Source organism: Oncorhynchus tshawytscha, linkage group LG26 (assembly GCF_018296145.1).
Source record: "Oncorhynchus tshawytscha isolate Ot180627B linkage group LG26, Otsh_v2.0, whole genome shotgun sequence".
Classification (NCBI taxonomy): domain Eukaryota; kingdom Metazoa; phylum Chordata; class Actinopteri; order Salmoniformes; family Salmonidae; genus Oncorhynchus; species Oncorhynchus tshawytscha.
Window position 1 is genome coordinate 9667217 of NC_056454.1, and position 27619 is coordinate 9694835.

Sequence of the window (27619 nt, forward strand, 5' to 3'; positions counted from 1 at the left end):
ACTATGTTCAACATTTTCAGGATATTTCCCGGATGTCTGATCTCACACCAAAGCAAGGACTCGTTTTGGATTATTTAATTTGAAAGAACAGACAAATGGATGGAGAATCAAATCTAACTTAAGTAGAATGGTTGCACAGAGGTTTTAGCAACCAAGGTTTCACTAAGGTGGAGCATCGTGTGTGGGCAGGCATGGATCCCTTTGAAACCGAACGCCCAGACACATGCAATGGAGCCGCGGATCAGTGCGCAGAGCCTTATGAAACATGAATAGAATGTTTTCACAGCTTCTCTATGATCCCTGCATTATTCATGGTCCTGGCTTCTCTTCTCATCGCAGATAGATGTACCACCATATCATGACAACCCCTGTGTTAACAGGTTGAAATGTACACGTGATGATGACGACGTCCTTGAGACAAGGCGTGTGTATGGTTCATCCCGGGATGTTATTTCCGTCTGCTCATAACTGGCCAGAAAGTGGCGCGGAAGCTGTGCCGACAGAAGTATCAGCCAACTATAGCCTTACCCTGATCAGTGGAGGCTGCTGAGGGGACGACTGCTCATAATAATGGCTGGAACGGCATCAAACACATGGAAACCATGTGCAAAACCACCAGGGGCAAATGGAAAGGTCAGATAGGTAAACGCTGAGTCATATGACCCCGGGATGGCAATTGCCCTTTGGCACAGATCTAGGATCATCTTACCATCCCTAAACCTAAACCATTAGAGGGGGAAAGTGCAAAAACAATTTTATCCTACACCACTGACCAACCGGGCAAAGAACATAAGACAGAACAGAGAGGCCTAAGTCATAGCCATGACCGTATGAACTTTATAGCATATATAGCATCATGAATAAAAAGAGGGACCAGAGTGGGGAGAGGGAGAGAAAGGTGGAGGACTTGCCTACCATACCGTCTGAGATGTTTCCCTATGGCGGTTGGTATTGATTGCCTAACCTCCTGTCCCAGAGTCGTGGTGACCCGGGTATCACAGCCAAGCGGTGATGGTGGACATCACAGAGTTGGCCCTGAGCCAACAAACTTATGCAAAGCATATCAGCCCTGTGTGTTTGGGTGTGTGTGTGTCTCTCAGTTCATGTGGAAGGAGGGGTGAAAAGCAAAAGGGGCATCCACAAGGGCCCCAGTCTGTCTTTGGGCATATCATGGAGCCTCTGTTCACTCAGTCTCTGTTCACTGTTGTTACGATACCAGATTTTTGACTACGATACCAGATTTTTTACTTCGATACCAGGTTTAGTATCATGATACTCAATACAAAAACCACAGCGGGAAAAAAGAAAGCGCATTACAGAATAACCACTGAGCTTTCTTTTATTAAACATTGAACAATATGTTGAACTAAAATAACAAATAGAATGGAAGAAGTTTGGAGAAACCAAGACTCTTCCTAGATCTGGCCACCCGGCCAAACTGAGCAATCGGGGGAGAAGGGCCTTGGTCAGGGATGTGACCAAGAACCCGACAGTCACTCTGACAGCGCTCTAGAGTTCCGCTGTGGAGATGGGAGAACCTTCCTGAAGGACAACCATCTCTGCAGCACTCCACCAATCAGGCCTTTATGGTAGAGTGGCCAGACAAAAGCCACTCCTCAGTAAAAGTGACATGATAGCCTGCTTGAAGTTTGCCAAAAGGCACCTAAAGACTCTCAGACCATGAAAAACAAGATTTTCTGGTCTGATGAAACCAAGATTGAACTCTTTGGGCTGAATGCCAAGCTTCACGTCTGGAGGAAACCTGGCACCATCCCTACGGTGAAGCATGGTGGTGGCAGCATCATGCTGTGGGGATGTTTTTCAGAGGCAGGAACTGGGAGACTAGTCCGGATCGAGGGAAAGATGAACGGAGCAAAGTACAGAGAGATCCTAGATGCAAACCTGCTCCAGAGTGCTCAGGACCTCAGACTGGGGGTGATGGATCACCTTCAAGCAGGACAACAACCCAAAGCACACAGCCAAGACAACGCAGGAGTGACTTCGGGACAAGTCTCTGAATGTCCTTGAGTAGCCCAGACCGAGCCCGGACATGAACCTGATCAAACATCTCTGGAGAGTCCTGAAAATAGCTGTGCAGCTACGCTCCCCATCCAACCTCACAGAGCTTGAGAGGGTATGCAGAGAAGAATGGGACAAACTCCCCAAATACAGGTGTGCCAAGCTTGTAGCGTCATACCCAAGAAGAGTTGAGTTTAATCACTGCTAAAGCTGCTTCAACAAAGTACTGAGGAAAGGGTCTTAATACTTATGTAAATGTTATATTTCAGTTAAAAATGTGTAATACATGTGCAAACATTTATAAAAACATGTTTTTGCTTTGTCATTTTAGGGTATTGTGTGTAGATTGATGAGGGGGAAAACTATTGAATCCATTTTAGAATAACGCTGTAACGTAACAAAATGTAGAAAAGGTCAAGGGGTCTGAATACTTTCCGAATGCACTGTAGCTAGTCTAGAAAAAGTACAGAAGTTTCATATAGCGTGCAGCACTACAGTGGCCCATCTAGCAACATAACACATCCTTCTGTGAAATCCCAGTGCTGGAAGACAACGGTTTAAATTGATTTGACCTGAACAAACTGTCTTTCATTTTCTAATAACAACATTCTAAAACCAACATTTTTACTTTCACAGAATATGAGCACTTCGGTGAAAATGTAAGCCTATTAAACAGAAACCCACACCATGTTAGTCCATAATATTTCGATGAAATAGTGGTAAAGGCTGATATTATCCAGCCCCAACAGTCCTTGGCCTGGCTGTGGACTGGAGGGGTCTGGGTGGCAGTGGGACAGAGGGCTCTCGGTGGCGGTGACCCTGTGTGTGTGTGTGTGTGCCCATGCACCATGATGTCACCGCGAGTAGCTGACACTAACCGGCTCTGGCGTGTGCGTTAGCCCTTTTCCATTTTTCGCTGAAGGTCCATCTCCAGTGGATGTTAGAGGTTACGAAACCGCTTGCAAAAAAAATACATGTCCTCGCTATACTAATGTTCTAATCTCTGGAGGGCTTTCTCTTTGTATCTTGCTGAAAAACAATGATGCAACAGTAAGAGTCTCAACAACCAAATGTATTCAGCATGATTAATGGCTCCAACCTGCGGCTTCCTGCTCTGCAAAATTTGGTGACGGGGGTGATGGGGCAGCACTGATGCGCCCTCCGGGGAGCGCAGGATGTCTCAGTCACGCTAGCTAGCCGGGGTCTCGTCGATCCCAGCCTACCCCCACTGCAACTAGCCCCCTTCCCCACTGACAACCCCCTCGAAAACATGTTCCTCCCTCCCTGGGCTACACACTGCCACACAATTAGACCACCCCTACACACACACACACACACACACACACACACGCACATAAACACACACACACACCACCCCTCAACTACCAGAGACCCACTGAAAGGCCAATACTTCCAGCCCAGTAAATTCACTCCTCAAACGTATCTACCGCATTTAATTTCCGTTTCAGTCACCCCCACGTGCACCACACACAGCATGGCTCGTTATTCAGGTAAATTTGCCAGTGGCACGCCGGGGCCAGTGCCAACTGAAAGCTACTGGGGGAAAAAAGGTTGAGATCTGACGGGAAAGCGAATGATTTTATCTTTAATTTGCAGGCTGAGCAAGTAACCTACAAAAGGTTGATACAGACATTGGCAAGTCAAAATCAAGTACTTTCAAGAACTTTTTCAAGCACTAAATTGTCATTTTCAAGGACCTACACTTTATATTTTAATTGTTGTAATAGCCTATAAACAAAAAACGCACCCCAAAATGTATGTATTACCACTTGCTTCCATTCAGCCACAAGAGCATTAGTGAGGTCGGCCACTGATGTTGGGCGATTAGGCCTGGCTTGCAGTCGGCGTTCATCCCACAAATAATTTGGTTGTAATTGTAATGTTGCAGGGTGGCCAACCATCCTCCAGGAGATTCCAGGAGAGCTACTGGGTGTACATTCTTTCTTCCTGCTCCAGAGGAATTTCCACCGAAATCTCCTTACCAAAACCCAGTTTACTTCAATCGACTTGGAATGGCATGGGTTGCTTAAAACAAATTAATGTCACACTATAACTGACTCAGCTACACCAAAACAGAGACTTGCAGATATTAATAAATGGACAACAGACATAGCCTTTGCAATACAATGTGACAATGATGCCCTGCCTTGCATTATTCTAAGGAGTATTATTTATGTGCATCATACCCCTGTCCCCGCAGGAGGCCTTTTGGTAGTCCATCAGTGTAAATAAGAATTTGTTCATATCTGACTAGCTTAAGTTAAATAAAGGTCAACAAAAATGATAATACATTAACTCATGAGCTGGGCCGAGCCTCTTAATTAATAAGGGCACAAAAATATCTTTGCATGGTATACTGAAACATCTGTACTTTTTCAAAACCAGAACATGACAACTATTTTCCGGTCTATCGTTGCAGCCGATGCCCCCTATTGCGCAGGCGCACCGTGCCTCTTGCCTGCTCCACTTACTCATTGCTGGAGCACTGGGAGTCTGGGCTGCAACATGTTAGCACATGCTGCATCGAAGTTAACACTTGAATAATGCAACATTGGCATGTTGAAATTGTTCATTACTGTTTGCAGACTAGAATACTTTTCAATGCATGAAGATAGCCTACAAAGCTGGAAGCTAACTTTCCTTGCTAGCTTAACGTTACAGCTGAAGCTAGCACATTAAAGCAAAATATCCTGATTTCAAAGCTTATTATCACCCAAAACGTTAAGTTACTTAATCGTATCTCCGTCATACTAATTTTTTTTAGTAAATGTACTTTTCCAGAATTATGAAGTATGCCTTGGATTGCTGTGGTGTCATTTAACAACAAAGGAACCGATTTAATACATTCACTCGCTGCAGCCGGGATAGGACCAAGAGCTAGAGCGGAGAGTGATGGGGGAGCGAGGGAAGAGAGGCAGAGGAAGGGGCGCAAGTGACCTACACACACGCAGCAGCCGGATCGGAGCAGGGGAGACCTAGCGGACAGAGCAACACAGCTAAACTCAGCCGAGCCGCCATACACAAACGGGGAAGTCGCTAAATCAACCAAAATTCGCAGAGGCAGCCTTAAAAAGTAGCTACATTTGTCACTATACTGTTTCACCAATAAAAGTCGCTGAAGATTCTGAAAACAAAATCGCTAAATTGGCAAAACTTCCCTCATCAAACACAACTAAAATGTGGGCATGTGCATTGTCATGAATGACCTCATTACTGTGTTAAAGAGACAGCCAAACTTAACAAATAAGAGATTGCTACTTATATGCAAATCAGTACATGAAAAATAAGTCCCAAATGGAAGGGAAACAGATTGTCATCTTTAGCCCCATGAAATCAATGAATGAATCCACACACTCCTACTGAATATGCATTCACCTGTATTGTGAATTGGCCTAGGCTACATATGGATTTACCCAGTTTATGAATAGAGATTTACTATTCAAATAAATTATTACCATTATGTTGTTATGTAGTTAGATTGGTTAAAAAAAGTCTAATTAATTGTATAATTGATTAATTCATGCATACATGTCTGTCTCTGAAAAATGTTGACATCATATTTAAAATGTAATGATATTGAAATGAAAAAGATGCCCAACGATTGAACAGAGCAGTAGCTGAGTTTATCTGTCTGGATCAAGTGCCATTCTGTGACTTTGGCTAATACGTCTTTGCTGTGGTATCGTTTTGGTAGTGTTTTGGTATCAAGTATCGTGACAGTATTGAGTATCGTGATACACTGTACTAAACCCGGTATCAAAGTCAAAATTCTGGTATCGTGACAACACTAGCTCCAGCATTTTTAATGTAATGTAATTCACATTATTGCTGGTAGCTTTCATGTCTCTGCAGGCCCATTTGACTCGAGGCCACCGTTGTGTCCCTGCACTGGCTCTCCTGAGGTGCCAAATTGAGTTTATGGTTGTCATAGTTATGAACACGGCAATCAAGTTATGTCAAGCCCAAGGCCTAAGTCATGTTCTGAAAACAGATCTTCAGAGAAAATTCTGAGTAGTAAAAGTGATCAAATATTGTTGTCCTATTCACATGGAATAGTTACACGGAACTGGCCTCCATATAGGTCAGGGTGAAAATAAATACATTTCAGCCCCACAGGGGTGGAGTGGGGTGGGGTGTTTTTTGTTGTATGCGAGACAGGAAGGTCATCCATAGCCTACTCACCAGGTCGATTGACAGGCCTCCTGTCATTATGGTTATAGCAAAATACCTCATGTACAAAACCAACAAATCAAAGCAGCAATCATTATGGGTTCCAATCCAACTAGACACCTTCAAATGAGAAAATAGCAAACCCCTAAAAATACCCAATGTTGGGGTTTTTCTCTGCCCCTGGGTGAAACTGGTCTCATAATAATTACAAATTAGTGTTGCACGGTATACTGAAACTTCTGTACTTTTTCAATACTAGAACATGAAAAACAGTTCGGTACTAGAATTCTTGTTACTTTCGGTACTTCTGTCAAATGTGTCTCACGGATCAAGCCAGCCAATGTCCCCCTTATTATAATGCCCACTGTGCCTGCTCTGCTTACTCATTGCTAGCCTGCACTGGGAGTCTGACCTGCATCATGTTAACTACCCACTCATGAAGCACAGAAGTTAACACACTCGACAGCATAGTAGAAATGTTGAAACTGTTAATTACTGTTCGCAAAACAATGTCCATACAGGCTTAGAAAACTTTACACTGCTTCCAGCTTTGTAGGCCAACTTTCTGTGCCAGCTGACAGCTGAAGCTAACATTAATTAACTGGCCTACTACTTTGTTTGTGAGGCAAACCATAATGAAAATATGCTAATTTCAAAGCTGATTGCAACTAAAAACTATTCATTCACTTATTCACTCTCTCTCTCATGTCTCTCCCAAAGATTATCTATTGCCTCAGCGAATTGACTGTGCTCCGACAGGCAGCCCCCCCCCTCTTGCCTCGTGAATGACATCATTACTGGTTAAAGAGACAGCTTGTTTAATAACAATGCGTGCTACTTCTATGCAAAAGTTGTTGATCAGTACAATAAAATGCATGAGCTGGAGCACACCCAGAGAAAATTATTTAATGTTGAGGTGATGACTAACTGTGAATAAACTAAGTTATAAAAACAAAGAGATTCGCACACTCCATATATACACTGCTCAAAAAAAGAAAGGGAACACTTAAACAACACAATGTAACTCCAAGTCAATCACACTTCTGTGAAATCAAACTGTCCACTTAGGAAGCAACACGGATTGACAATAAATTTCACATGCTGTTGTGCAAATGGAATAGACAACAGGTGGAAATTATAGGCAATTAGCAAGACACCCCCAATAAAGGAGTGGTTCTGCAGGTGGTGACGACAGACCACTTCTCAGTTCCTGTGCTTCCTGGCTGATGTTTTGGTCACTTTTGAATGCTGGCGGTGCTTTCACTCTAGTGGTAGCATGAGACGGAGTCTACAACCCACACAAGTGGCTCAGGTAGTGCAGCTCATCCAGGATGGCACATCAATGCGAGCTGTGGCAAGAAGGTTTGCAGTGTCTGTCAGCATAGTGTTCAGAGCATGGAGGCGCTACCAGGAGACTGGCCAGTACATCAGGAGACGTGGAGGAGGGCAACAACCCAGCAGCAGGACCGCTACCTCCGCCTTTGTGCAAGGAGGAGCAGGAGGAGCACTGCCAGAGCCCTGCAAAATGACCTCCAGCAGGCCACAAATGTGCATGTGTCTGCTCAGGGGGCCCGACGTCCACAGGTGGGGGTTGTGCTTAAAGCCCAACACCGTGCAGGACGTTTGGCATTTGCCAGAGAACACAAAGATTGTCAATTTCGCCACTGGCGCCCTGTGCTCTTCACAGATGAAAGCACGTTCACACTGAGCACGTGACAGACGTGACAGAGTCTGGAGACGCCGTGGAGAACGTTCTGCTGCCTGCAACAACCTCCAGCATGACCTGTTTGGCGGTGGGTCAGTCATGGTGTGGGGTGGCTTTCTTTGGGGGGGCCGCACAGCCCTCCATGTGCTCACCAGAGGTAGCCTGACTGCCATTAGGTACTGAGATGAGATCCTCAGACCCCTTGTGAGACCATATGCTGGTGCGGTTGGCCCTGGGTTCCTCCTAATGCAAGACAATGCTAGACCTCATGTGGCTGGAGTGTGTCAGCAGTTCCTGCAAGAGGAAGGCATTGATGCTATGGACTGGCCCGCACGTTCCCCAGACCTGAATCCAATTGAGCACATCTGGGACATGATGTCTCGCTCCATCCACCAACGCCACGTTGCACCACAGACTGTCCAGGAGTTGGCGGATGCTTTAGTCCAGGTCTGGAAGGAGATCCCTCAGGAGACCATCCGCCACCTCATCAGGAGCATGCCCAGGCATTGTAGGGAGGTCATACAAGCACGTGGAGGCCACACACACTACAGAGCCACATTTTGACTTGTTTTAAGGACATTACATCAAAGTTGGATCAGCCTGTAGTGTGGTTTTCCACTTTAATTTTGAGTGTGACTCCAAATCCAGACTTCCATGGGTTGATAAATTTGATTTCCATTGATAATTTGTGTGATTTTGTTGTCAGCACATTCAACTATGTAAAGAAAAAAGTATTTAATAAGAATATTTAATTCATTCAGATCTAGGATGTGTTATTTTAGTGTTCCCTTAATTTTTTTGAGCAGTGTATAACCTCCCAGTAATTTATTGGGTATAAAACCACCAACGGTTCGGCATCACTGTGCCAACTTCAGGGTAATGTTATGAATCGGACGTGAAGGATTTACTTCAGGCACCCGATAAGGTCCAAATCCCTGTGATTCGCATGAGAAAGAGACAAGAGATATCGGGGGCGTAGATCGGGGTGCCTTGTAAGGATCCGACGGCGAGTGGGTAATCTGCCTCTACCATTAGCACTTTTAGCCAACGTACAATCATTGGATAACAAAATAGATGAACTACGATCACGAATATCCTACCAACGGGACATTAAAAACTGTATGTTTCACCGAGTTGTGGCTCAACAACAACATAAATAACATACAGCTGGCGGGTTTTACGCAGAACCGTCAAGATAGAACAGCCGCATCCGGTAAGACAAGGGGTGATCGTCTGTGTATATTTGCAAACAACAGCTGGTGCACGAAATCTAATAGTAAGGAAGTCTCAAGGTTTTGCTCGCCTGAGGTAGAGTATCTCATGATAAGCTGTAGACCACTCTATTTACCAAGAGAGTTTTCATCTATATTCTTCGTAGCTGGCTATTCACCACCACAAACCGATGCTAGCACTAAGACCGCAGTCAATGAGCTGTATACCGCCATAAGCAAACAGGAAAACGCTCATCCAGAGGCGGCGCTCCTAGTGCCCATGGACTTTAATGCAGGGAAACTTAAATATGTTTTACTTAATTGTGCCAGCATGTTAAATGTGCAACCAGAAGGAAAAAAACTCTAGACCACCTTTACTGCACACACAGAGATGCGTACAAAGCTATCCCTCGCCCTCCATTTGGCTAAGCTGACCATAATTCTATCCTCCTGATTCCTGCTTACAGTGACTCTTTGCTTGCCGTCATGGGATAATCAAAATAAATCAGCCAAGACCTCAGAGAAAAAATTGTAGACCTCCACAAGTCTGGTTCATCCTTGGGAGAAATTTCCAAACGCATGGTGTTTATACTTGTGTACGGATGTTTGCGTACAAACAATAGCGCGCAAGTATAAATACCATGACCACGCAGCCGTCATAATTCTCAGGAAGGAGACGTGTTCCGTCTCCTAGAGATGAACGTACTTGTGCGAAAAGTTCAAATCAATCCCTGAACATCAGCAAAGGACCTTGTGAAGATGCTGGAGGAAACAGGTACAAAGTATCTATATCCACAGTATAACGAGTCCTATATCAACATAACCTGAAAGGCCGCTCAGCAAGGAACAAGCCACTGCTCCAAACCCGCCATAAAAAAGCCAGACTAAGGTTTGCAACTGCACATGGGGACAAAGATTGTACTTTTTGGAGCAATGTCCTCTGGTCTAATGAAACAAAAATAGAACTGTTTGGCCATAATGACCATCGTTATGTTTGGAGGAAAAAGGGGGAGGCTTTCAAGCCGAAGAACACCATCCCAACCGTGAAGCACAAGGGTGGCAGCATCATGTTGTGGGTGTGCTTTGCTGCAGGAGGGACTGGTGCACTTCACAAAATAGATGACATCATGAGCCTGGAAAATTATGTATATTGAAGCAACATCAAGACATCAATCAGGAAGTTAAAGCTTGGTTGCAAATGGGTCTTCCAAAAGGACAATTACCTCAAGCATACTTCCAAAGTTGTGGCAAAATGGCTTAAGGACAAGAAAGTCAAGGTACAGTGCCTTGCGAAAGTATTCGGCCCCCTTGAACTTTGCGACCTTTTGCCACATTTCAGGCTTCAAACATAAAGATATAAAACTGTATTTTTTTGTGAAGAATCAACAACAAGTGGGACACAATCATGAAGTGGAACGACATTTATTGGATATTTCAAACTTTTTTAACAAATCAAAAACTGAAAAATTGGGCGTGCAAAATTATTCAGCCTCTTTACTTTCAGTGCAGCAAACTCTCTCCAGAAGTTCAGTGAGGATCTCTGAATGATCCAATGTTGACCTAAATGACTAATGATGATAAATACAATCCACCTGTGTGTAATCAAGTCTCCGTATAAATGCACCTGCACTGTGATAGTCTCAGAGGTCCGTTAAAAGCACAGAGAGCATCATGAAGAACAAGGAACACACCAGACAGGTCCGAGATACTGTTGTGAAGAAGTTTAAAGCCGGATTTGGATACAAAAAGATTTCCCAAGCTTTAAACATCCCAAGGAGCACTGTGCAAGCGATAATATTGAAATGGAAGGAGTATCAGACCACTGCAAATCTACCAAGACCTGGCCGTCCCTCTAAACTTTCAGCTCATACAAGGAGAAGACTGATCAGAGATGCAGCCAAGAGGCCCATGATCACTCTGGATGAACTGCTGAGATCTACAGCTGAGGTGGGAGACACTGTCCATAGGACAACAATCAGTCGTATATTGCACAAATCTGGCCTTTATGGAAGAGTGGCAAGAAGAAAGCCATTTCTTAAAGATATCCATAAAAAGTGTTGTTTAAAGTTTGCCACAAGCCACCTGGGAGACACACCAAACATGTGGAAGAAGGTGCTCTGGTCAGATGAAACCAAAATTGAACTTTTTGGCAACAATGCAAAACGTTATGTTTGGCGTAAAAGCAACACAGCTCATCATCACCCTGAACACACCATCCCCACTGTCAAACATGGTGGTGGCAGCATCATGGTTTGGGCCTGCTTTTCTTCAGCAGGGACAGGGAAGATGGTTAAAATTGATGGGAAGATGGATGGAGCCAAATACAGGACCATTCTGGAAGAAAACCTGATGGAGTCTGCAAAAGACCTGAGACTGGGATGGAGATGTGTCTTCCAACAAGACAATGATCCAAAACATAAAGCAAAATCTACAATGGAATGGTTCAAAAATAAACATATCCAGGTGTTAGAATGGCCAAGTCAAAGTCCAGACCTGAATCCAATCGAGAATCTGTGGAAAGAACTGAAAACTGCTGTTCACAAATGCTCTCCATCCAACCTCACTGAGCTCGAGCTGTTTTGCAAGGAGGAATGGGAAAAACTTCAGTCTCTCGATGTGCAAAACTGATAGAGACATACCCCAAGCGACTTACAGCTGTAATCGCAGCAAAAGGTGGCGCTACAAAGTATTAACTTAAGGGGGCTGAATAATTTTGCACGCCCAATTTTTCAGTTTTTATTTGTTAAAAAAGTTTGAAATATCCAATAAATGTCGTTCCACTTCATGATTGTGTCCCACTTGTTGATTCTTCACAAAAAAATACAGTTTTATATCTTTATGTTTGAAGCCTGAAATGTGGCAAAAGGTCGCAAAGTTCAAGGGGGCCGAATACTTTCGCAAGGCACTGTAATACAGAACATCAATAGACAAGAACAGCTCTAGGACAGAACTACATACATTTTTTTACAGGCACACGTAGCCTACATATCAATGCACACAAACTATCTCGGTCAAATAGGGCATTGTGCTGCAAGGTGTTGCTTTATCTGTTTTTTTAAAACCAGGTTTGCTGCTCTCTGCTACCGCACGGCAAGCGGTGCCGGAGTGCCAAGTCTAGGTCCAAGAGGCTTCTAAACTAGAGGTCGACAGATTTAATCGTCATGGCCTGACCACCTGTTACGCGAGTGCAGCAAGGAGCCAAGGTAAGTTGCTCGCTAGCATTATACTTATCTTATAAAATCATTCTTCACATAATCACTAGTTAACTACACATGGATGATGATATTACTAGGTTAATTAGCTTGTCCTGCGTTGCATATAATCAATGCGGTGGCCGTTAATTTATCATCGAATCACAGCCCACTTCAACTTCCCCAAACGGGTGATGATTTAAGAAAAGCGCATTGCCAAAAAACGCACAATCTTTGCACAAATGTACCTAACCATCAACATCAAAGCCTTTTTTAAAATCAATACACAGAACTATATAATTTTAAACCTGCATATTTAGTTAAAAGACATTCATGTTAGCAGGCAATATTAACTAGGGAAATTGTGTCACTTCTCTTGCGTTCAGTGCAAGCTGAGTCAGGGTATATGCAACAGTTTGGGCCGCCTGGCTCGTTGCAAACTAATTTGCCAGAATTCTACATAATTATGACATAACATTGAAGGTTGTGCAATGTAGCAGCAATATTTAGACTTAGGGTTGCCACCTGTTCGATAAAATACGGAATGGTTCCGTATTTCACTGAAATAAACGTTTTGTTTTCGAAATTATAGTTTCCGGATTTGATCATATTTATGACCAAAAGGCTCGTATTTCTGTGTTTATTATATTATAATTAAGTCTATGATTTTGATATTTGATAGAGCAGTCTGACTGAGCGGTGGTAGGCAGCAGCAGGCTCGTAATCATTCATTCAAACAGCAGCTCTTAGCAATGCTTGAGGCACAGCGCTGTTTATGACTTCAAGCCTATCAACTCCTGAGATTAGATTGGCAATACTAAAGTGCCTATTAGAACATCCAATAGTCAAAGGTATATGAAATACAAATGTTAGAGAAAAATAGTCGACGCGTCATAATTCCTATAATAACTACAACCTAAAACATCTTAACTGGGAATATTGAAGAACTGGGAATATTGAACCACCAGCTTTCATATGTTCTGAGCAAGGAACTTAAACATGAGCTTTTTTTACATGGCACACATTGCACTTTTACTTTCTTCTCCAACACTGTGTTTTTGCATTATTTAAACCAAATTGAGCATGTTTCATTATTTATTTAAGACAAAATAGATTTTATGTATTATATTAAGTTTAAAAAAGTGATCATTGTTCATCCAGTATTGTTGTAATAAAAAATTATTGAACACATAATCAAATGACTACCAAGACTATTTGCATTGCCCCCCCTCTTTTACACCGCTGCTACTCTGTTGTTATCATCTATGCATAGTCACTTGAATAAATCTCGCTATTGTTATTTTACTGCTGCTCTTTAATTACTTGTTACTTTTATTTCTTACTCTTATCTGTATTTTTGAAAGTTTTTTAAACTGCATTGTTGGTTAGGGCCTCGTAAGTAAGCATTTCACTGTAAGGTCTACTACACCTGTTGTATTCGGCGCATGTGACTAATAAAATTTGATTTAATTTTGTTTATTTGAGCAATATGAGATGGAAGGAAGTTCCATGCAATAAGGGCTCTATATAATTCTGTGCGCTATCTTGAATTTGTTCTGGATTTGGGGACTGTGAAAAGACCCCTGGTGGAATGTCTGGTGGGATAAGCGTGTGTCAGAGTTGTGTGTGAATTGACTATGCAAACAATTTGGGATTTAACACAATGTTTCTTATAAAAAGCAGAAGTGATGCAGTCAGTCTCTCCTCAACTCTTAGCCAAGAGAGACTGGCATGCATACTATTTATATCAGCCCTCTGATTACAATTAAGAGCAAAATGTGCCTGCGCTGTTCTGGGCCAGCTACAGCTTAGGTCTTTCCTTGCAGCACTGGACCACATGACTGGACAATAATCAGGATGAGACTAAACTAGAGCCTGCAGAACTTGCTTTTTGTCAAAAAAGCAGAGCATCTCTTTATTATGGCTAGACCTCTCCCCATCTTTACAACCATTGAATCTATATGTTTTGACCATGACAGTTTGCAATCTAAGGGAACACCAAGTAATTTAGTCTCCTCAACTGGTTCAACAGCCACACCATTCATTACCAGATTCAGCTGAGATCTAGCGCTTAAGGAACGATTTGTACCAAATACAATGCTCTTAGTTTTAGAGATGTTCAGGACCAGTTTATTACTGGCCACCCATTCCAAAACAGACAGCAACTCTTTGTTAAAGGTTTCAGTGACTTCATTAGCTGTGGTTGCTGATGCATATATGGTGATGCGTATACCATCAGCATACATTGCCACACATGCTTTGTTAATGCCAGTGACAGGTCATTGGTAAAAATAGAAAAGAGTAAAGGGCTTAGAGAGCTGCCCTGCGGTACACAAACTTTACATGTTTGACATTAGAGAAGCTTCCATTAAAGAAAACCCTTTGAGTTATATTAGATAGCTAGCTCTAAATCCACATTATGGCAGAGGTTGAAAATCCATGGCACATAAGTTTTCTACAACAGGTTATGGTCAATAATATCAAACCAATCATCAGTCAGATATGTCAGTGCAGTACATGTTGAGTGCCCTTCTCTATAAGCATGCTGACAGTCTGTTGTTAATTTCTTCGCAGAGAAATAGCATTGCATTTGGTCAAACACTATTTTTTCCAACAATTTGCTAAGAACTGGCAGCAAGCTGATAGGTCTGCTGTTAGAACCAGTAAAGGCCACTTTACCACTCTTGGGTAGCGGAATTATTTGGCTTCTCTCCAGGCCTGAGGACAAAGACTTTCCTCTATGCTCAGATTAAAAATATGACAGATATGAGTGGCTATAGAGTCAGCTACCATCCTCAGTAGCTTTCCATCTAAATTGTCAATGCCAGGAGGTTTGTCATTATTGATCGATAACAATACATTTTTCCACCTCTCCCACACTAACTTTACAAAATTCAAACTTGCAATGCTTTTCTTTCATTATTTGTTTTTTATGCATGAATACAATTGCTCACTGTTCACTGTTGGCATTTCCTGCCTAGGTTTGCCCACTTTGCCAATTAAATCATCATTAAAGTAATTGGCGACATCAAATGGTTTTGTGATAAATAAGCCATCTGATTCGATGAAAGATGGAGTTGAATTTTTCAGTTTTCTCCAATCACAGAGATAAGTCGCCACTGACCCCTTTCGGAAATCAAATTTTGTTTGTCACATGTGCTGAATACAACAGGTGAAATGCTTACATACAATGCTTACCCTGAGAGGTAGACTTACTCTCCGGCAACTGAGTTAGGAAGGACGCCTGTATCTTTGTAGGCGTCCACACCATCCAAATTGTAATTACTAACTTCACCATGCTCAAAAGAGATTTTTAAATGTGTATTTTTCCATACATAGATACATCCTATGTGTTTTAATAAAATCAACTATATGCACTGAGCTTGTCTGATGCTTTAAGCGATCTGTTTGTTAATTAAGACACACAAATGACTAGACTGAATCCGACTGCAATTGATTTGATAGTGCCGGGCCTGGCTCAGACTTGCTGCGCTGTGTTTTAAAAAAAGACAGCAAGCGACTGTATGACTAGCACACGTTGTTTCTCTCTCCTCCCTTCTGCAGCGACCACCACAGAATGTGTTTTTGAAGCTGCAATATACAATGCATTCGGAAAGAATTCAAACCCCTTGACTTTTTCAACATTTTGTTACATTACAGACTTATTCTGAAATAGTTGAAATAGTTTTTTTCCCTCAGTCTACACACAATAGCCCAAAATTACAAAGCAAAAACAGGTGTACATTTCGTTACAAATGTATTAAATATAAGACTGAAATATCACATTTACATAAGTATTCAGAACCTTTACTCAGTATTTTGTTGAAGCACTTTTGGCAGCGATTACAGCCTCGACTCTTAGGAGTTCCTCCCATTCTCCTCTCCAGATCCTCTCCAGCTTTGTCAGCTTTTCAGGTCTCTCCAGTGATGTTCGATCGGGTTCAAGTCCGGGCTCTGGCTGGGCCATTCAAGGACATTCAAACACTTGTACCAAAGCCACTCCTGCATTGTCTTGGCTGTGTGCTTAGGGTCGTTGACCTATTGGAAGGTGAACCTTTTCCCCAGTTGGAGGTCCTGAACACTGGAACAGATTTTCATCAATGATCTTTTTGTACTTTTCTCTGTTCATCTTTCCCTCGATCATGACTAGTCTACCAGTCCCTGCCGCTGAAAAACATCCCCACAGCTTGATGCTGCCACCACCATAGGGATGGAGTCAGGTTTCCTCCAAACGTGATGCTTGGCATTCTCATTGGACCAGAAAATCTTGTTTCTCATGGTCTGCGAGTCCTTTTGAGGCCTTTAGGCAAACTCCAAGTGGGCTGTCATGTGCCATTTTACTGAGGAATGGCTTCCGTCTGGCCACTCTACCATAAACACCTGATTGATGGTGTGCTACAGAGATGGTTGTCCTTCTGGAAGGTTCTCCCATCTCCACAGAGGAACTCTGGAGCTCTGTCAGAGTGACCATCGGATTCTTGGTCACCTCCCTGACCAAGGCCCTTCTCCCCCGATTGCTCAGTTTGGCCAGGCGGCCAGCTCTAGGAAGAGTCTTGGTGTTTCCAAACTTCTTCCATTTAAGAATGATGGAGGCCACTGTGTTCTTGGGGACCTTCAATTCTTCCAAATTGTCTTGGTACCCTTCGCCAGATCTGTGCCAACACAATCCTGTCTCGGCGCTCTACAGGCAATTCCTTCGACCTCATGGCTTGGTTTTTGCTTTGACATGCACTGTCAACTGTGGGACCTTATATAGACAGGTGTGTGCCTTTCCAAATCATGTCCAATCAATTGAATTTACGACAGGTGGACTCCAATGAAATTGTAGAAACAGGATGATCAATGGAAAAAGGATGCAACTGAGCTCAATTTCGAGTCTCATAGCAAAGGGTCTGAAAACTGTAAATAAGGTATTTCAGTTTTTTATAAATTTGCACAAAAAAATTCAACTGTTTTCGATCTGTCATTGTGGGGTATTTTTTGTAGATTGATTTTATTTAATCAATTATAGAATAAGGCTGTAACTTAACAAAATGTGGAAAATTGGAAGGGGTCTGATTACTAAATACACTGTAATTACAGACATTTCTGACTGAAAAGTGATGTTACCGAAATCCCTCATTTGTTTTGGAAAAACATTCCTTGCTCTCTTTACGAGGCGCGTGTACGTAAGAAATAAACTCGAAACGGGAGAATGTTTACTGGTTGTTCAGGAGGTAAAGGGGAAGTCAGATGTGTGGAATACATTTGACTAGTTGTGGAAAATACTTGAGCTCAAGAAAAAGAAGGTAAGGAGCAAGCTCTGCATGCATATTATGTGTGCCAAACAGGTAATGTTAGATTACGATATAATTTTTCTGACCGTTTGGAACAATGTAAACAACACTAAATACATTATAAGCATACCAGTGTGTCTGTTATATATATATATATATATATATATATAAAAAATGTTTTTAAGGTAACGTCATTATTACAGCAAAGACTAAAAACAGTCGCATTCATTTGTGAATGCAATCTCCGAAATGGAATCGTTTACGCTAAATATTCAATGGTCACTGTTATTTTATTTTAAAACTAAAATGCTTGATTGCATTTCAAATCATGAAAGACTCGTATGCTGTGTGATGACATAAACGAATAAATGATTGATTGATACAGTGACCTATATAAGTATTGAAATATAGGCCTAAGTAAGTTACGGTATTAAGACTAATCAGGATGCAGCTCAGCTCTATGGTGGCTATACTAGGCTGCTATACTAAGCCTACTAATGATAATGACATTGCTTTTATTATAATTATGATCATAATAATAATAGCAATAATAACAATAAGAAGGAGCTCAAGGAAAAAGGAGGGTTATTATTATTAATATAATTTCTGACAATTTGCAACAGTGTAAACATCACTAAATAAATTATAAATCATACAAGAAAGGCTGGTTTGTAAAGCTTTTATTACAGCATAGCAAAGTTATTTTTTTTTTTCAAATCAGAATTTGCGAAATTGTTTATCCGACATGTGGTTGCTGAGGTTTGGTGCTCATGGAATCAGTAGGCTATTAAACAAGCAGTCAAAAAGGCAACAGAAGCAGGATCTGTCTTATTTCTGTAGATATATATGGATGATTTATAAAGCCAGGCACATTTAACAGTTGTGCTATTGATTATAGACCTAATTAAGTTGGTTTCCTCTCCTCACTTTTCTTAGACAATTAAGGCAAGGGCTATTTTCTTGTCTGTCTCCTAACTCCGCCGCATTGTTCTCTACACCAATATGCTGGTTAACTTTGCTATTATGAACTTAGCAACATGGTCTAGGAAAAGGCATCAATTCAACAGCGCATTGATGTGTTTCAGAACCGCGGACAGCGACCACTATCCAATGTAGGAGAAAGCGCATTTGTTATAAAATAATATTTTTTTATTTGTGTTGCACCATTGTTCTTACATAATATAAACATATACAATTTCAGTAGAACATGTCTCAGGCGCGGCAGCGTAGCCTAGTGGTTAGAGCGTTGGACTAGTAACCTGAGCTGACAAGGTACAAATCTGTCGTTCTGCCCCTGAACAGGCAGCTAACCCACTGTTCCTAGGCCGTCATTGAAAATAAGAATTTGTTCTTAACTGACTTGCCTAGTTAAATTTAAAAAATAAAAAAGACTGATGGACTGTGCCATCCCCACAGCCTCCACAATGGATCAGTCCACTCAGACAGGCATGAATCAGGCCTGATTGATTTATTTTGTCTTGTACACCATGATTTTTTTTTTTTTTTGCTACTGCTCGAATAAAAGGAATCTCGGTCGACCAACAGCCTATCGACCAAACAATCGACCAGTCGACTAAATGGGGTCAGCCCTAATTCAATGTCTGCTTTTTTTGTATTTTGAACCATCTACCAATATGTGCCCTTCTTTGCGAGGCATTGGAAAAAACCCTCTGGTCTTTGGGGTTCTTTATAGTTGAATCTGTGTTTGAAATTCACTGCTCAACTGAGGGACCTTACAGATAATTGTATGTGTGGGGTACATAGATTCAGTAGTCACTCAAGTGAATCCATGCAACTTATTATGTGACTTGTTAAGCACATTTTTACCCCAGAACATACATGTATTTAGGCTTGCCATAACAAAGGGTTTGAATACTTATTGACATTTCATTTTTTATTACACTGAATAGAAATAGAAATGTTTCATGAGCTGAAATAAAATCTCCCCAAAATGTTCCAATATGCACAAAAAGCTTGTTTCTCTTATATTTTGTGCATAAATTTGTTAACACCCCTGTTAGTGAGAAATTCTCCTTTGCCAAGATAATCCATCCATCTGACAGGTGGGGCATATCAAGAAGCTGATTAAACGGCATGATCATTACACAGGTGCACCTTGTGCTGGGGACAATAAAAGGCCACTCTAAAATGTGCAGTTGTCACACAACACAATGCCAGCTCTGTTTCAGCATGACAGTGCCCCCGTGCACAAAGCGAGGTCCATACAGAAATGGTTTATTGAGATCGGTGTGGAAGAACTTGACCCCATCGAAGACCTTTGGGATGAATTGGAACGCTGACTTCGAGCCAGACCTAATTGCCCAACATCAGTGGCCGACCTCACTAATGCTCTTGTGACTGAATGGAAGCAAGTCCCTGCAGCAATGTTCCAACATCTAGTAGAAAGCCTTCCCAGAAGATTGGAGGCTATTATAGCAGCATAGGGGAGACCAACTCCATATAAATATCCACATATTTTTGTATATATAGATGTATGACCAAGGAAGACTCCACCCCCACTACTGAAAGAAATTCTAGGGGAAACACTGCCATACTTTTTGGATATGTTACTTCATTTGTAACATTATGTGATGATTTTAGAGGTGGCATCCCAGAGTGGTTGGAGAGGGGCGAGTGGAATTGTTTTTCCTAGGAACCAGAGTTTCTCCTAATCTGGTAGGCTACCTGAACCAGGGAAACCTCCGGACCCTAGTTGTAGGGTATGACATACTAATACATCAGATGTATAAACGGTTTTATATGGGCTATGGGCTAATTTTTCGAATCAGGTCACGTTTGTTTTTTCTGGGATGAAAACATTAAAACACTGTTAAACTGCAGCAACCTTGAATTATATTTTTAAACTAAACTAACATGGGATCCTTTACACATACAGAGACAACAACTGCGTTTGAACAACAGAACAGGGCTGAGCTTGCTTTATGCAGGGTTGCATTGTGTAGGCCTTTGCATCAGTAATTAAAAAGTTACTCACCCAGTATGTCATCACTATTGTGTTGATTGATTAACTCTAGGCAATGTTGGATTGAAAAGGTTGGCTAGCCATCCGAAATTATAAACCAAATTTGATCACATTCACATTTTTTTCTTAGACACAAATGGGCATAGGCTTCTCTAGACTACCTGCAGCTGTAGTTGTTATCAATAGGCTACAGTTGATCAGACTACAACAGATTAATTGTGCACGAGTTGACAAATCATGAGGCGAATCAGTCTGAACAACATTACTTTGTCCCTCTTTTCAACACTTTTGTGTCAATATTTTGTTCTTATTAAACCAAATCAAAAGTGCTGGGGCAAATGCCAGCTTGCCACACGTATGCCTGCGTCCAGGCTGTGCTGATCTCTGCGATTTAAATCACCACACAATTCTACAAATGAATAAACATGTCCTATATGTATGATCTACTATCTAGACATGTTCTGATAGTCTCAATATTTTTAGACAGTGTGTCGAAATGTCGACACCCTATTGATTTTTTTTGTATTATTGTGGCGGGAATGACGATACATAACTTCAAAACACCCATTAGTACCAAATACAGTATTTAATTCAACAAGGACACCACACATTTCTTGAACCAATACTGTAGCCTATATTGTAGGCTATACATTATTCATTTACATCAAATGGTTGACCACAACAACGCCCAACCATGCTGTGATTTAACCTAAATAAGTGTCCTTCTGAAAACCCACAAAGCAGGTTGTTCATGGGCTATAATAGCCTGGCACACAATTTAGCAACGTAACCTACCACATTTCAATGTGGTGCTTTCGTTTTATTCGGGGGAAACTTGGCTCCATTTTGAATCGTATCTAATTTTGTTCAAACGCCATGACTTTTCAAATGCTATCTATTACAGGTCAAAAACGGACCATGGCTTGGTAAGCCTACTTCAAATACGAAATCTAGAGAAAATCCAATATTTTTCTCACCAAGCGAACTGTTCAACTGACAGCGCTCAACTGAACAACTAGCCATTCCGTCAACTAATCGTGTAGAGTTCCCCGCCAAAAGAACGTTTACAATGTATCCCTTTCATTAAACTGCGGCTCTGCACATGCGGTCTCCCTGGATCTTCATTGTAGTACACTGTATATTCGCAACTAGCAGACACGACAGCCGAACACAACATGATAACGTCAGCTCAATGTACTAAACAAGGTGCACATTTGTATTAAATAGGGTTGACTACATTTAAGGCAAGAGCCATGTTTGTACGCTGTCTACAAGAACATATTAAATAAACACACCCGGAACCCAAGCATACCATCCGTCACACTGAGAAGACGTCAATACTTACAGTAGTGTTGCAATTAAAAGGGAAGCTTTCAGTTCCATGAAAGAGGTGCTCGTCCTCCGTTCAATTTAAAAGCAAAGAGCGCCTCTTGTATGTTTTATGGGTTGCAGAATTAATTGGCTTGAAAGCGCCGCTCGTACAGTTGCATGCACACGCCGCAATACAGACAGACTGGCTATGTTCCTCTAGCGGTGTCGGTCCTCCGGCGCAAGCAATGGGAAGGATAGATAAACAGGACAGTGTGAATGCAGAAACACGTAATCGGATCTATCGGTCTGTCGTGCTGAACTGCGCATGTGCATGCCTGTCAAATGAATCGGACGCACAGGGTACGTTCGAGCGAATCACTTTTGTCGAGTCGGTGACCATTGTTCGCCGCCTTTCAATGTGTGTTGCATTATGGGGATAAAATGTTCCGACTTGATCCTACATATCGACTGCATGCACTTAACAAACATCATGTGATCAAGGGTCATTAAGTGTTGACTACAGTAGACTGCAAGTTTCTGCAGTTGCTCTTCAGCAACTTCATCCTGCAGTCTGCTTTTGTCGGAGGCTCTATTTGTGAAACAATTAGGGTATTTTTGTTTGACCCACACGAACGTGACCAAAGATGTGAAGAAGAGGAACCAACTTTGCCTCAATTCATGTAGACCTATACCCACTGGGCACAGACGTAAATTCAACGTCTATTCCACGTTGGTGACGTGGAAAACAACGTTGATTCAACCATTGTGTGCCCAGTGGATACAGTGAATATATATATATATATACATATATATATATATATATATATATATATATACATATATATATATATATATATATATATATATATATATATATATATATATATATATATATATATATATATGTATATATATATATATGTATATATATATATATATATATATATATATATATATATATATATATATATGTATATATATATGTATATATATATATACATGAATGTGATAGTAGAGGCTCTCTCTCACCAATTGATTGCACAATGTGCATACATAAATGTTTAGTTTGTAAGTGTGAGATATGAGATATGTTTATTTCCACATTATATAGAACAACTTGGTAACACTTCCTTTTAAGGGGTCCTTTTACAGTGTAATTACATGTGTAATTATTCTGTAACAAGTATTGTAGTTAACTCTAACAACTCTCAGGTTCAATGTAATAACAACATGCACCTGGTAGTAATTGCAGTTTGTAATTACAGAAGTGTAACATCAAACGCTTGTCACCATTCTAGTTACAAACGGGCAGGTTTCCACTAAATTCACAAAATTAGTGTTTTGCTTCTTCTCATTTGCATCAAATTCATTAACAACTGTGCGCTGGGTGTCTGAGAAATTGTAGTCTATGCCCAATAGGCTCCAATTACTTAACCATGAATGTGTGTTGTTCAAAATATATCTCTAGCACTTGCCCCCAAAATAAAGCGGATAATCTGGTTGAACTTGGTTGAGTTTACGAAAACAGATTTAATACGAGTCTCATCCCAGATGAGGAATAAGACACTATTTCAAAACACATGTATTGTTTGCCTCAGTACAATGTAATCACTAGTTGTTACGCAGGATTTAGCTAGTTAAAATTAAGTGCATTTTGAGGGGTACTTACTTGTAATTAATGTGTACCTATCCAGTACATTACCCTGCTTACAACCTGGCCCTCAATTTAACGCTTGTGGAAACGAGATCCAAGTGGGAGATTAAATACACTAGTACACCATAGAGTACCTGTAATATCTGCATACGTACAATTTAATTACTTGGTATTACACAGGATTCCACTAGTTGTAATTATAGTCTATGATAACCCGTGGTGGAAAAAGTACCGAATTATCATACTTGAGTAAAAGTAAAGATCATCAAAAATGACTGAAGTAAAAGTCACCAATAAAATACTCCTTGAGAAAAAGTCTAAAAGTATTTCGTTTAAAATTTAAAATATACTTAATTATCAAGAGTAGAAGTATGAATTTCACATTCCTTATATAAAGCAAACCAGATGGCACAATATTGTGGCATGCCAGGGGCACACTCCAACACTCAGACATAATTTACAAACAAAGCATTTGTCTTTAGTGAGTCCACCACATCAGATGCAGTAGGGATGACCAGAGATGTTCTCTTGATAATTGTGTGAATTGGACCATTTTCCTGTCCTGCTAAGCATTCAAAATGTAATGAGTACCTTTGGGTGTCAGGGAAAATGTATTGAGTAAAAAGTACATTATTTTATTTAGAACTGTCGTGGAGGAAAAGTATAAGTAGTGAAGTACAGATACCCTAAAAAACAACTTAAGAATTTAAAGTATTTTTACTTAAACATACACTATCAAACTTTTGTATAATTTCAGCCAGCAGGTTTGAAAGTGGTGCTCATGAGCAAAAAGTGGTCAATGTTTATTGTGTACTACATCATCAAATTGTGTACTATGTTATCCATTTCATATGACATGTTACATCATTCATTATTATATATTTTTTGTGCAATTCATATATGTTATGAATCCTATTCGTACTATATGCTACAAATTTGTTGTGCTTAATATCCTGGAGTGCATCTTTAAGTACCGGTACTTTAGTTTACACCACTGCTGATAGCATCCCAACACACAATATTACAGCCTGCACAAACCCTGGGACATGTGTTAGCCAACTGAGAACCGACCTCCTCATTGACACAACATTTTTTTCCCACCTTTATTTAACCAGGTAAGCTAGTTGAGAACAAGTTCTCATTTACAACTGCGACCTGGTCAAGATAAAGCAAAGCAGTGTGACACAAACAACAACACAGAATTACACATGGAATAAACAAGCGTACAGTCAATAACACAATAGAAAAAAGAACGTCTATATACAGTGTGTGCAAATGGCGTGAGGAGGTAGGCAATAAATAGGCCATAGTAGCGATGTAATTACAATTTAGCAGACTAACACTGAAGTGATAAACGAGCAGATTATGATATGCAAGTAGAAATACTGGTGTGCAAAAGAGCAGAAAAGTAAATAAAAACTGTATGGGGAGGAGGTAGGTAGATTGGGTGGGCTATTTACAGATGGACTATGTACTGCTGCAACGATCGGTTAGCTGCTCAGATAGCTGATGTTTAAAGTTAGCGAGGGAAATATAAGTCTCCAGCTTCAGCGATTATTGCAATTTGTTCCAGTCACTGGCAGCAGAGAACTGGAAGGAAATGCTTCAGCGATTTTTGCAATTCGTTACAGTCACTGGCAGCAGAGAACTGGAAGGAAATGCGGCCAAAGGAGGTGTTGGCGTTGGGGATGACCAGTGAGATTTACCTGCTGGAGCATGTGTTACATACGGGTGGGTGTTGTTATCGTGACAAGTGAGCTGAGATAAGGCGGAGCTTTACCTAGCATAGACTTATAGATGACCTGGAGCCACTGGGTTTGGCGACGAATATGTAGCGACGGCCAGCCTACTAAGGCATACAGGTTGCAGTGGTGGGTGGTATAATGGGATTTGGTAACAAAACGGATGGCACTGTGATAGACTGCATCCAGTTTGCTGAGTAGAGTTTTGGAAGCTATTTTGTAGATGACATCGCCGAAGTTGAGGATCGGTAGGATAGTTAGTTTTACTAGGGTAAATTTGGCGGCGTGAGTGAAGGGGGCTTTGTTGTGAAATAGAAAGCCGATTCTAAATTTGATTTTGGATTGGAGATGTTTAACATGAGTCTGGAAGGAGAGTTTACAGTCTAGCCAGACACCTAGGTATTTGTAGTTGTCCACATATTCTAGGTCAGAACTGTCCATGGTAGTGATGCTAGTCGGGCGGGCGGGTGCAGGCAGCGAACGGTTGAAAAGCATGCATTTGGTTTTACTAGCGTTTAAGAGCAGTTGGAGGCCACGGAAGGAGTGTTGTATGGCATCGAAGCTCGTTTGGAGGTTAGTTAACACAGTGTCCAAAGAAGGGCCAGATGTATACAGAATTGTGTCATCTGCATAGAGGTGGATCAGGGAATCACCCGCAGCAAGAGCGACATCATTGATATATACAGAGAAAAATGTAGGCCTGAGAATTGAACCCTGTGGTACCCCCATAGAGACTGACAGAGGTCCGGACAACAGGCCCTCTGATATGACACACTGGACTCTGTCTGCCAAGTAGTTGGTGAACCAGGTGAGGCAGTCATTTGAGAAACCAAGGTTATTGAGTCTGCCGATAAGAATACGGTGATTGACAGAGTCGAAAGCCCTGGTCTGGTCGATGAAGACGGCTGCACAGTACTGTCTTTTGTCGATGGTGGTTATGATATTGTTTAGTACTTTGAGTGTGGGTGAGGTGCACCCGTGACCAGCTCGGAAACCTGATTGCACAGGGGAGAAGGTACGGTGGGATTCGAAATGGTCAGTGATCTGTTTATTAACTTGGCTTTCGAAGTCTTTAGAGAGGCAGGGCAGGATGGATATTGATCTATAACAGTTTGGGTCTAGAGTGTCACCCCATTTGAAGAGGGGGATGACCACGGCAGCTTTCCAATCTTTAAGGATCTCGGACGATACGAGGGAGAGGTTGAACAGACTGTAAATAGGGGTTGCAACAATGGAGGCGGATCATTTTGCTTAGATCTGCTTAGATCACCAGGTAGTACTGTAAGTTAACTTTGGTTGTTTTGTGTACTACTTTATCAAGCTGGCTAACGCACTGACGCTGCTGAAAAGTTCTGAGCTATCCCAAATAGCTAGCTAGCTATCTAGTTGGCTAATAATGTTATTAAGTATACATACCTTTGTAATCAGTTAAATAAGACGACACATAGAATGTAAAGCACCTCTCCAATTTGCTTTTCGGCACTGACCCAGACAATTCTGTGGACAACTTCGGCAACTCCTGAAGGCACCAAGAGAAAAACTCCTCCATTTTCATGCACAGAGTGCCAACTTCCGGCTCTGCAAAGAGCTTTGGAGTCTGAATCTGAAATTGTAAGCTTGGTTGAATAATGGATTATGAATGCACTTACAATGGTCCTAAGATAAACGTTTATTTCATCATGTAACCTTGCACTGCTGAAGAACATTCTCACTTTTGGATGTGATGCATTGGTTCAATTATTTATTTATCCCAGGAATTAAGGCATGGCAATTAATTAAAGGCTTAATGTCCGCCCATCTGCGCAACGCGCACAAAATAACGATGACTTCGATGGTGTCTCTCTGTAAAAGAACGTGGTCGAGAAGGTCAGTGTGCAAAATCCAGATATGATAGATTGCTGCGTGGGGGGGGAAATGTTGTAGACGAGACAAAAAAATCAAGACAGAAGAGAGTTTCCATGCAATTTGTTGATTTTAGTTTTGGGATACATGAATTCTTCTGGACTATTCACATTGGAACGTTAGCTTTCTAGCGAGCATTTGCCAGCTACCTAGCCAAGTTATGTTAACTAGCTAGCTAACTGTAGAGCAATATATGGCTCTGGCTAACTGTAGCTAGCTAGAAAACATAGTTAGCTTGGTGGCAAACGTTAGCTGGCGTTTTTGATAGCTATCTGGGATAACCTTTGTGTGAAGCTAGACACAACAACGATTAGCAACAACAGTAGAATTTACAGTCCACCTTCATTATAAAATGTTCCTAATTGTAAGTGATGCAAACAGAGAAAACCCTGCATGTTAACATTAGCTAGCTACGTGTGTAAACACACACTATG

The 27619-nt window shown here is 41.3% G+C and overlaps 1 protein-coding gene across 1 annotated transcript in view; it reads right to left on the reverse strand.

The window, feature by feature from the left end:
* Positions 1-22182, reverse strand: part of adarb1b (adenosine deaminase RNA specific B1b) — a 171570-nt gene extending 149388 nt beyond the window's left edge. The window contains exon 1 of the mRNA XM_024388772.2: positions 21922-22182. The gene's annotated coding sequence lies outside the window, so the exon portion shown is untranslated. The remainder of the gene's footprint in view (positions 1-21921) is intronic.
* Positions 22183-27619: the final 5437 nt, after the last annotated feature.